Below are 10350 nucleotides of genomic sequence, written 5' to 3' on the forward strand. Positions count from 1 at the left end.
GCGCCCGGCTCCGCCCACCCCGCGCCCCGAGCCCCTCCCGGCGAAACCCCCGCGCGGGAGGAGCGCCGGCCTGGAGCGCGGCTGCATGCCGGGTGGCGGGCGTCCGCGGAGCACGTGCTGGCGCCGCGGGGGCCTGGGGTTCCCCAGCCGGGGGCGACCGCCCGGGGCGGAGACACAGGCTCGGAGAAGCGGAAAGCGCGGGGTTCTGGCGGGGCGTCTGTCCACCCCGGGCCAGGCGGGCTGGCTGCGTGCACCTAGAGCTCCTGCCTGGCCCTGAAAGGCCCCCCCGGCCGGAGGCCGTGTGTGTGTCTTAACGCGGTGATGCCTGGGTAGGGGTTCCTTTGCTTGTTCACCCCTGGGTTTCTGCATCCCAGACCTCTCCCGTGGGGTGGCTGCATTTCCCCGTGCCCCCATTTCAGCTTGGGAATCCGGTATTCACCCATTCACCGGCCATATCCTTGTTAATGGTCCATTAGGGGTCAGGCCAGGGTTCCAAGCCCCAGGACACTGCAGGTAGGAAACAAGCATACACCACCACCACCCGCCCCAAGGGCTTACATTTCAGGAGTGCAGAGACATGAATGAATGAATGAATGGTGAATATTATGTTTGTATTTAGGTAATTTTTCTAGGGCGGGGAGAAGGGAGCAAAGAAGAGGAGCAGAGAGTGATAGGTGTTCTTGAGAGTCAAGGAAGGCCTATGGGAACTGGTGAGAGCCAGAGCCATTGGAGGACAGGGAACAGCAGAGAGAACAGAATGCAAAGGCTCAGAGCCACCAACATTTATCCAACATTTTTTGAGCGCTGGGGACTTTCATGTGGTCGATCCTCACACACCACTAACAATGATAAAGTTCATTGTTTGGGGCCAGGTCCTTGACTAGGTGACCTTACATATATGAGATGACTTCACCTCAAAACAGTCTTTGTGATCTGTAGGTACCATTGGCCCAGTTTGAAGGGGGGGGGCGTAAATGATAGCCGATCCATGAGCCCATTTATTCTCCCCACAGCCTTGAAGGAAGACTTTTCTCCCCACTTTGAGGGCTGGGCGTGGGGGGGGGGGAGGGACCACAGAGAGGTTAAGTGAAGTGAGAATGCAGCAGAAGTCTTAGGGGGAAAGCCCAGACTCATGCCTCTAGTCTGGAAACGTGGGTCCTTGTCTGAGACCATGCCTGGGTGTGGGCACTTGTTGTGGGTTGAATTGTGTCTCCCCTCCAGAGATGTTCAAGTCCTAACCCCTAGGACCCACGAATGTGACCTTACTTGGAGGTAGGGTTTTTAATAATATAATCAATTTAAGAGAAAGTCGTACTGGATTAGTATGGGGCCTAACACAGTGAGCATTGTCCTTACAAGAAGGCCATGCAAAGATGTACACACGTGACAACAGAGCAGAGGCTGAGAGATGCATCTACAGGCCAGCGCGCGCCATGACTGCTGGGGGCACCGCCAGAAGCTAAGGGAAGGGCACGCGTGGAACACGTGCTCCCTTCGTGCGTTCAGAGGGAGTACCGTCCTGCTGACGCCTTGACTTCGGACTCTGGCCTCCAGAACCACGAGAGAATACATTTGTATTGTCTTAAGCCACCCACTCTGTGGTCACGGGCTGTGGCAGCCCTAGGAGACCCACGCAGGTGGAGGCGCTGAGCAGGACAGAGCCCTGAGCGCATGAAATCCCACAGCCCGTCACTCCTGGGGCTGGGAACGGCCTTCAGGGCCAGCCGAGGGTCCTCGGACTCCTGGGTGTCATTCCCAGACCCAGGCCTGGGAAGCAGCCCTGTACCGCCCTGCGCTTCAGCTGCTCACCCCGGAGAGGGTTCTTCCACTTACAACATCACCCTCCTCCCCACCCGACCCCCACTGGAATTAGAAGCCGGACCCGCCTTCCCTGCGCCCCTCCCGGCCGTCTCCGGAGCCTGGGTTCTTTCCCTCAGTGAGTAGCCAGGCTGCGACCCCACCATCCCCAGCTGCATCTCAGAGACACCGTATGGTCTCTAACATCCCTCAAACGCTAGTGTCCCTGCCCAGCCGTCTTCTCCACCTCCGCTCGCTTCTCTAGGGACCGGCCGGCTCCCTGCCAGAGGCCAGCTCCAAGAGGACAGGCCACTGTCTGTGTTGTCCACAGCCATGTCCCCAGTGCCTGGCACAAGGAAAGCACTCAGTCCGTGTGTGCTGAGTGAGGGAAAAACACACGAAGGAACCCATTCCAGAACACTGGGATTGAGGGTGTGCAGGGATCTTTGTGGAGACCCAAGGAACTCAGGGTTACTGTGGATTCGAGCCAGGGTTGCCCTTCACCTCAAAATCAGGCTGCAGGGGGGAGCATGCAGGGCCCCCGGGCCCACCTCCACCTGAACTGGGGGCTCAGGGAACCCTGAGACAAAACATCGATACGACAGACAAAAGAGGAAGCTGGGGAGACCTCGGGCTTGCAGACTTTCTCGTGTCAGCCGAGCCCGACCGGCCCGCGCTTTCGGCTTCACCAGGCCCTTCGGCTCACCCTGCGCAGGTGGGGAAAGCCACTCTGCTTTCTTGGGGGGCAGCGGCGGGGGCAGAGCGCAGGCCGAGCCCAGACAGCCGCACGCTTGTGCCCTGCACACGTCACACGTGTGCCAGCGACAGGCCCCCTGGGCCTCAGTTTCTGCAGCTCTAAAATGGACGTCATGGTAGCAGCTTCCTCAGAGAGGCTCTCGTGAGGCTGCAGGAGGAAAACACAGAAAGTGCTGAGGTCATCCTCACACTGAGTGGGAGCTCGGTAAATGCGAACTCCTGCAATTTTCGTGTGTTTTTTTTTACCAACACGCCTCAGTCTCCAGCCTACACAGCAGCCTGTGGCCAGGTGGGGAGGTGGGGACCTTGCCAGTCCTCCCACAAAGGCTCCTTCAGGGGTTCCCATTGCCTGCAGGACAGAGTCCCAAACCCCTCTGTTGGAGATGCCCTCCCGAGCCCCAGCCGTGTCCCCTCTCGGGCCCTCAGCAACGTGTGGGCCTGGGACCCTGGGCAGCCTGCTGAGACCTGGCCCTCCTCAGACGGGTGGTTTCAAACAGCAAAATGGTCACACATGCAAAGGAAAGTAATCACATTAAAATACAGCTATTAAAATATTTTTTAAGAATGTGTGATACAGGAATGTGCGTGTGATACAGGAATGTGCGTGCCCTTTGGGTGATGCGTTAGGTCACAAGAGCCAGCGGCGGCTTTAACGGTGCTGTGGTCGTGAAGGAGTGATGAACAAAACATCCGCGAGCACCGTGCCGTCCGTGCCATGGTGCCGCTGGGGCTCAGGGTCACGGCTGCTGCCGAGAGCGCCCGGCTCGCCTGTGTGGGCCAGACTCTGTGAAGACTTTTTCCGCATCAAGTTCGCCTGCGCTCCGTCCCTGGACTGGGCGGCTCTGCGGGCCCAGCTCGGAACTGCCTGGCATTCGTTCCTACCCTGCGGTCACAAGTTAGCCACCCTTTATGGCTTAAAGCAACACAGATCTCTCCTTCTCCTTATTCCCGAGGTCAGAGCCCAGCAGGGGTCTCCCTGGAGGAAAGCCAAGGTGTCTGCAGGGCTCTGGGAGGCAATCTGTCCCCTTGCCCTTTCTCCGCTTCCGGAGGGCGTGGGTTCCTTGGCTTGTGGTCCCCGCCCCCATCTTCAGAGCCAGCTGCTCAGCGGTGGGTCCCGTGCCGCCCCACGGTGATGGTGACGCTCTCTCCCTCTGACTCCTGCGTCCGCTGCTAAGTGGAGGAGGGTCTCCCCGTAAGCAGCATGGTCTCCCCATCTCAAGGTCCAGAGCCTCAGTCACATCCGCAGAGGCCCTTTTGCCACATGAGGTAGCAAGGAAAGTAGGGGCCATCTTCGGGGCTAATGGTGGTGTTTCATCAGTGGACAGCTTGGGCCACTGCCTCGGTCCACCTTAGAAGAGTGGCCAGCGCTGATGTGAAAACATGGGTGATAAACATGGCCGTTCTCACTCTGAAGGCCGCACACCTTTGGCACTCCACTGGTGAGCGGGTGTGCTGGGAAGCCCCTCGCCCCAGTGTGGTGTGTGGCTGATCACTGAGCTTCGAGAACTCTGTGAGAGCCAAGGCCAGGGAGAGGCTGAGCCTGCATCTGCAGTAGGAGTGAGGGTCTCCTGGGGAGCGCTGGTCTGGGGGCCCTGCCCCTGCAGATGCAGCCTGGCCTGGCACGTGCATCAGACACTTGCCCCAGGAGCCCAGGCGTGTGTTGGTGAAGGTGCCTGCAGGTACTGTGTGGACCCGGGGTCTGTTCTGGCTCGATGGTGGGGGCAGGGGACACTGTGTCACGCGTCTGAAAGGTGAACAGCAACTACCTGGGAATGCTGTCCTTGTCAGCTTGGGCTGCTGTGGCCAAAGGCCAAGACTGGGGGGTCTTAAATGACAGAAGTTTATTTCCTCATGGTTCTGAAGGCCAGAAGTCCAAGATCAAGGTGTTGGCAGGGTTGGTTTTTTGTGAAGCCCCTGTCCTTGGCTTGCAGACAACTGTCTCCTCCCCGTGTCCTCACATGGTCTTTCCTCTATGTCTGTATCCTAATCTCTTCTTAGAAGGACACCAGCCATACTGGTTTAGGGCCCACTCTGATGAAGTCATTTAATTTAATCACCTCTGTAAAGACCCTGTCTCCCAATGCAGTCACATTCTGGGGCACTGGGAGCTGGGACTACCACAGGAATTCTGGGGGGACACAATTCGGTCCACACATATACCTACTTTGCTTTTGCAGGCAACTCTCCGTTAGAATTGTGCTTGGGGTCTCCCATGCAGGTCAAGGGGCCCCTCCTTCAAAGTCCCACTGAGGTGGCCAAGGCCTGGGTCATGTTACTTGAGGTCCCAAGAGATGAAGTGACCCCTGACACCAGGGGATGTGCCATGAACCTAAAGACAGTGGGAAACCCCATGCCTCAAAGAATTCCCTCAGTAAAACTCAGCCTCCATTGCACTTTTGCTTTAAAGGTCAAGCCCAGGGCGCCTGGATGACTCAGTTGAGGTTAAGCGTCTGCCTTTGGCTCGGGTCTTGAGCTCAGGGTCCTGGGATCGAGCCCCGTGTTGGGCTCTCTGCTCGGTGAGGAGCCTGCTTCTCCCTTTCCCTCTGCTGTTTCCACAGCTTGTGTTCTCTCTTGCTCTCTCGTCAAATAAATAAAATCTTAAAAATACAATACAATAATAAAATAAAATAAAGGTCAAGCCCAGGGCATCTGGGTGGCTCAGTTGTTTAAGCATCTGCCTTGGGCTCAGGTTGTGATCTCGGAGTCCTGGAATCAAGTCCCATGTCAGGCTCCCAGCTCAGCCCTGTCCCTCTCCCTGCTCCTTCTCCCTCTCTGTCTCTCTCTCAAATAAATAAATAAAATCTTTGAAAATAAATTAATAAATAAAGGTCAAGCCCAGAGTCAGAAAGATGCGGAGTGGAAATGCAGGCCTACCTGGTGCTGGAGGGGGCCCGAGGTCAGGAGGGGGGCGCTCAGCCCTGCTGAGGAAGGCCCTGGGGCACTCAGAGTCAAAGGCAGCCCCTCCAGGCCCTGGAGCAATGGTGACACTGCCCTTCGGGCTACCAGTGGCGGCTTAGTGCCAAGGTCCCGGAGCAGAGGGAAGGCCTCATGCTTCTGAGCCTCCCCGTCGCGGAGAAACGGGAGCAGGGGGTGGCACGTCTGTGCCCGCATGACCCAACGGCCAGTGTGGGTTTGGCACCCCAGGGTGCTGGTCGTTGAGCTGCTTCCTAGCACTTCTTCCACCCCCTCCCTGCCCCTCCCCCCTTTCCCCGGGGGAAACTCCAAGGATAAGATCTCCTGCCAGTTCTTTTTAGGGGCTGACTCACATTTTAAGCAAGTATGCAACAGGCTTTTATTTGCTTTGGAAACAGCTCTCACCTTAGTATTTCTCAGTATATTGATGCAAAATTCACAAAAGACGTACTTACAGCAGGCTATAAAATGATCTGGTCTGCTCCTATGGGCCTTGTGGTGACGCAACACCTGTTGTGATAAAAACTCAGAAAAAGAAAAAAAAACCCAACTCTCAACAGGACAGCCACATGGTTCTCCTGCCTCCCCCCACCTTCTGCTGCTCAAGCTCTATGGAATCAGGGTACCCACACTTTGCAGGAGCTCCCACTGCTGAGCTGTGAAATGCTGGCATCAGCCCAGCCCCTCTCGGGAACAGGGTGCTCACGAGTTCAAACGGCCACCTCCACCTGCAGCCAGGACGGATTTCCCGCCAACAGCACATGTAAGTCTGGAGCGTTCGAAGTTACTGAAATTAGCCCCCAGAATGGCCCTGTTGTCCAGGGGCACCCATCTGGGATGGAGGTTTGCATGTCCTTCTCTTTCCTTCCCAAAGCAGGGCAGAGATAATGCCGAAGGGTGAGTGGGGACTCAGAGTCGCCCACACTACAGGCAACAAAACTTCAATGTCCTATAAGAAAACCGGGGGCGGGGGGGGGCGTTAAATCTTAAGTAGAAAAATCAGGAATCTGACCTCCGAAAAATTATCGACTTCGGTATTTTCTAAGGAGGCTATCAATCCTTGCAAAGATAAGTGATTAATTTTAAAGGATATTTTTTCTAACAGGATAAATAATCCTTCAACCCCACTTCCCAACTATCTTACAAGCTTAGTAACAACACCAAGTGGAGAGCCAGCACTCATACCTTTGAACAAGCACAAGTCCAAGGAATAGAATACAGAACATATCAACCCCCCCCAACCCCCCCACCCCCGCCCCAGCCTGGCACTGGGTCATGGGCGCCATCTGCTGGCGGCCTGGAAACACAGCCTCGGGGCTGCGAGAAGCCACCTTCAGACAATGGAGGTCCTGGGATGGCCCGGTCTGTGGACATGTTGGCCCCATGGGAGAGGAACTTCCCACAGATGTCATCCCACCTGGAAATTACAGCTGTAGCAGCTAGAATCTGAGTACTCATTATGGGCCAGCCAGAGAAGCACTTTGCAAGCTTTAACTCTGAATACTCCCACCGGTCTTCTGCAAATGCTGCTTTTAATGTCTCCCATTCTACAGATGAGGTCCCTGGGCTCAGAGATGTAGAAATCACCTGCTCAAGGTCCCGGAGCAGGGATATGGAGGCAGGCCGGCCTTGTTCTTAACTACGTACAATGTTATAAAGGTATTTCAAATGTCCTCTTAGAGTTAATAGACAGTCCTCCCATTTGGAGGGGAAAATGCAAGGAAACAGTCGTGACTGGTCCTCATGGCAGTACTACCCGTCCTCAACCAAGTAAGATGTAACAGGGAGAAAAATCCCAGGCCAGGACACGATTAACGTCTGCGATACATATACGTGTGGACACGTACATACACCCGTAATGGTTACACATTGAGCAAAACAATGCCTGCCATTACTGTGTGCAAGATAGTGGAATACATAAAATATATTTTAATGTAGTCTTGCAGCTCTATTTTAAAAATGCTAGTAGCAACAACTACAGTCATTTCACAACCTACGAAGGGATCATGATTTAATCTGGAAAATGCTGACTTCTGTGTTCCTAATGTGTTTGGCATTTCTTGCAGAGCCCCCTCCTTCAAAGGAAAATCACACTTTGGTTGGATATTAAAAAGGCAAAATGACTTCCCAAGTCACTCCAAAAATGGCACAGCCAAGCAGCCTAGAACATACAGAATAATGTCCTCTTAACAGAATTTTCTAGTGAGGTATTTTGTCCCTCAAAGATGATGTTAGCTGGTATGTTTTAACTTCCGTCGTATTATTTCATGGCTTGTTTTTATTGTCTTATTTTGTGTTAATTTTTATGGTTACTTTCTAACTTTGGGCAAAAAATAGTTTTCTGTATATGTAAGTTTTTTAAGTTTATGGCAGTGACTAATTTCACGGGGCAACCATGTGTTTTACAAGTGGATTGACTTTAAGAAAAATAAGGAAATCACAGTAAAGATGGTGACCAGACGGATGTGATTAGGAAGCTGCGTGGCAACCAGCCCTGGACACACCACTAGGTGTCTGAGCCGCTTCCCCCTCGGCAGAATCCCGCCTCCCGGGAAGGGCGAGGACGTGTGGTCCTAAGCTGCCTGCTCACCCTGTTCTACCAAGTCCCACCCGTGGCATCCTTGTGTCCAGGCCCAGGACAGACGAAGCTGCCCCTCATACAGGCTGGGCGGGCAGGGTTCCGCAGGCCCCCTTCGACGGCAGAGGACTCTGGAGAAGCTCGCAGACACGCATGCAAAGCCCCGCATTTCCAGGCCATTTCGGTGTCTGTCTCCCAGAACACGGGTCCAGACCAAACGTTGCTGGAACAGAGGCGTACCTTCCTGCACACGACTCCCACCTCCCCGGCTCCGCCTCTGACCTCCCATCTCCTTTCACGTGAGTTCTCATGGCCAGGCCAAGTGTGGTATCATGAGCAGAGCAGAGCAAAGGCCTAGCAAACCAAATGGAGACATCACACAAAAGCAACCTGTTAACTTTAGAATCTGGCTGGTAGATACCTGTTCACTGCGAAGCTGTTCCCACTCCCCGACATGTTTGGGAATTCTCATGGTAAAATGTTGGAAAACGTAAGTGAACAAGACCACCTGTCTTCTCCATGAAGCTTACACACCCCTCTTTCCATGAAAGCGGGACCTCTGGTTTTAACTGGGTGTAAATCTTTTTATTAAGCTTTTATTTGAGAGCGAGCAAGCACACTCAGAGGGAGAGTGACAGGGAGAAGCAGACTTCCCGTGAGCAGAGAGGCTGATGTAGGACTTGATCCCAGGACCCTGAGATCATGACCTTTGCCGAAGGCAAACCCTTAACCCACTGAGCCACCCGGGTGCCCCATGGGTGTCAATCTTTGATGGCACAGAGACTCGTCATTTGTTAAAGCCGTCGAGATTACACTTTCTCAACTAGAAGATGCCAGCAAATTTAGGAGCAGCGTACAGTATGGGGATCTGCAGAGGTGATGTTTAACATGGGGAGTTCCTCAAAGACTCCATATCCTTTTAGGAAACACAAAAACAAGTATCTTAAGAAGCTCAGTGATTTCAACAAGTATTTCCTGGTTCATCACTAGCAAACCCATATCAGGCTTTTATGCTCTAGGTTCTCGGCAGGCGGAGAAATGAGCCCTGGAGCCATTTACCAGGGTTCACATCCCCATGGGCACCAAGGAGCTCCCTCACTCCTGGTTTCTGGCACCCCAACATGGGTAACTTTGGTAAATGGACTTTGGCAAATGTTTTTAATTAGCCAATGGCACAATCTATCTCCTTGGTAACGTGGCGAGGCCCAGGCTTGGAAAAGCACACTCTACAAAGCTCCTGGTTTAGACTCATGATCTCGAGGTCTTTTTCAGCCACTGCCAGTCACTAGCTTATATAGAGAATTATGAAACTACGGCTACACCAATGCTCGTAAATCCTGCCCACCTGTCCGCAAAGCCAGCTACCACGATAACCAAGCTTGACCCTCCACACGGCAGCCTACTCGTGCTATCTTCCCACGTGCACAGGGCTGATTCACGAAAACAGAGGTGTAAATAATTAACTTGAAAACTCAGATTTTTTTTTTAAACCAGTGCGCCTGCCTTTCTCTCTCAAAAAATACATTTTTCATGCAAAAAGATAGAGCCAAAGAGTTAACAGTTCTGATTTTACTTGTGATCTACCAAAGAATTTAAACCACTGAGTGCAGGCAATCTCTTCCAGTAGAAAATTTTATTTTCATTGCTTTTCATGAGTAGGCAAACACAACTTACAATATTGTCAAAGGCAGATTTCCAAACTCAGCAAGTTACTTTATATAAACCAGCCCCAAACAGTAAAGCATAAGCAGCATTTGGGATCACAGGGTAAAAACACAACAACAGACTCAAAAGTCAAATGTTAAGTTGAATTTCATTTCAGATACTTACCAATCAAGAATTTTAAATGACAAGAAATAAAAACAAAAAACCCCAAAAACCTACCAGTACTGGCGTACGACTGAAGAGCACCTGTGACGCGGGGGGCTCAGGTCCTAACTTGAAGGCCACACAAACATCACCCACTTGGGCTTGCTCGCAAAGGCCTGCCCCTCAGCACACGGACAGGCCCCGTTCCGGCCACTGGGACCCCTGCCCAGCAGAGCCAAACACCACTGGGGAGGTTAAAGAGGGAATGGAGAAGCAGGGAAACACACATTCAGCCTCTGCCCGCTTGTGCTCAACGCTGCCACTAGACTCGCCACACGCAGAGTCACAGCTCAGGACTCCCTCTCTCCTAAGGGGCAAGATGGATGTGCGGCCCCAAGGGCGGCTCCAATCACGAATCAAACCCAGGACGCTGCGGGACAGGATGGCCATTTCAGAGCTCACGGGGCAGGCATGGGGAGAGACACACGAAGGGAGCT

This window comes from Ailuropoda melanoleuca, chromosome 13 (assembly GCF_002007445.2).
Source record: "Ailuropoda melanoleuca isolate Jingjing chromosome 13, ASM200744v2, whole genome shotgun sequence".
Classification (NCBI taxonomy): domain Eukaryota; kingdom Metazoa; phylum Chordata; class Mammalia; order Carnivora; family Ursidae; genus Ailuropoda; species Ailuropoda melanoleuca.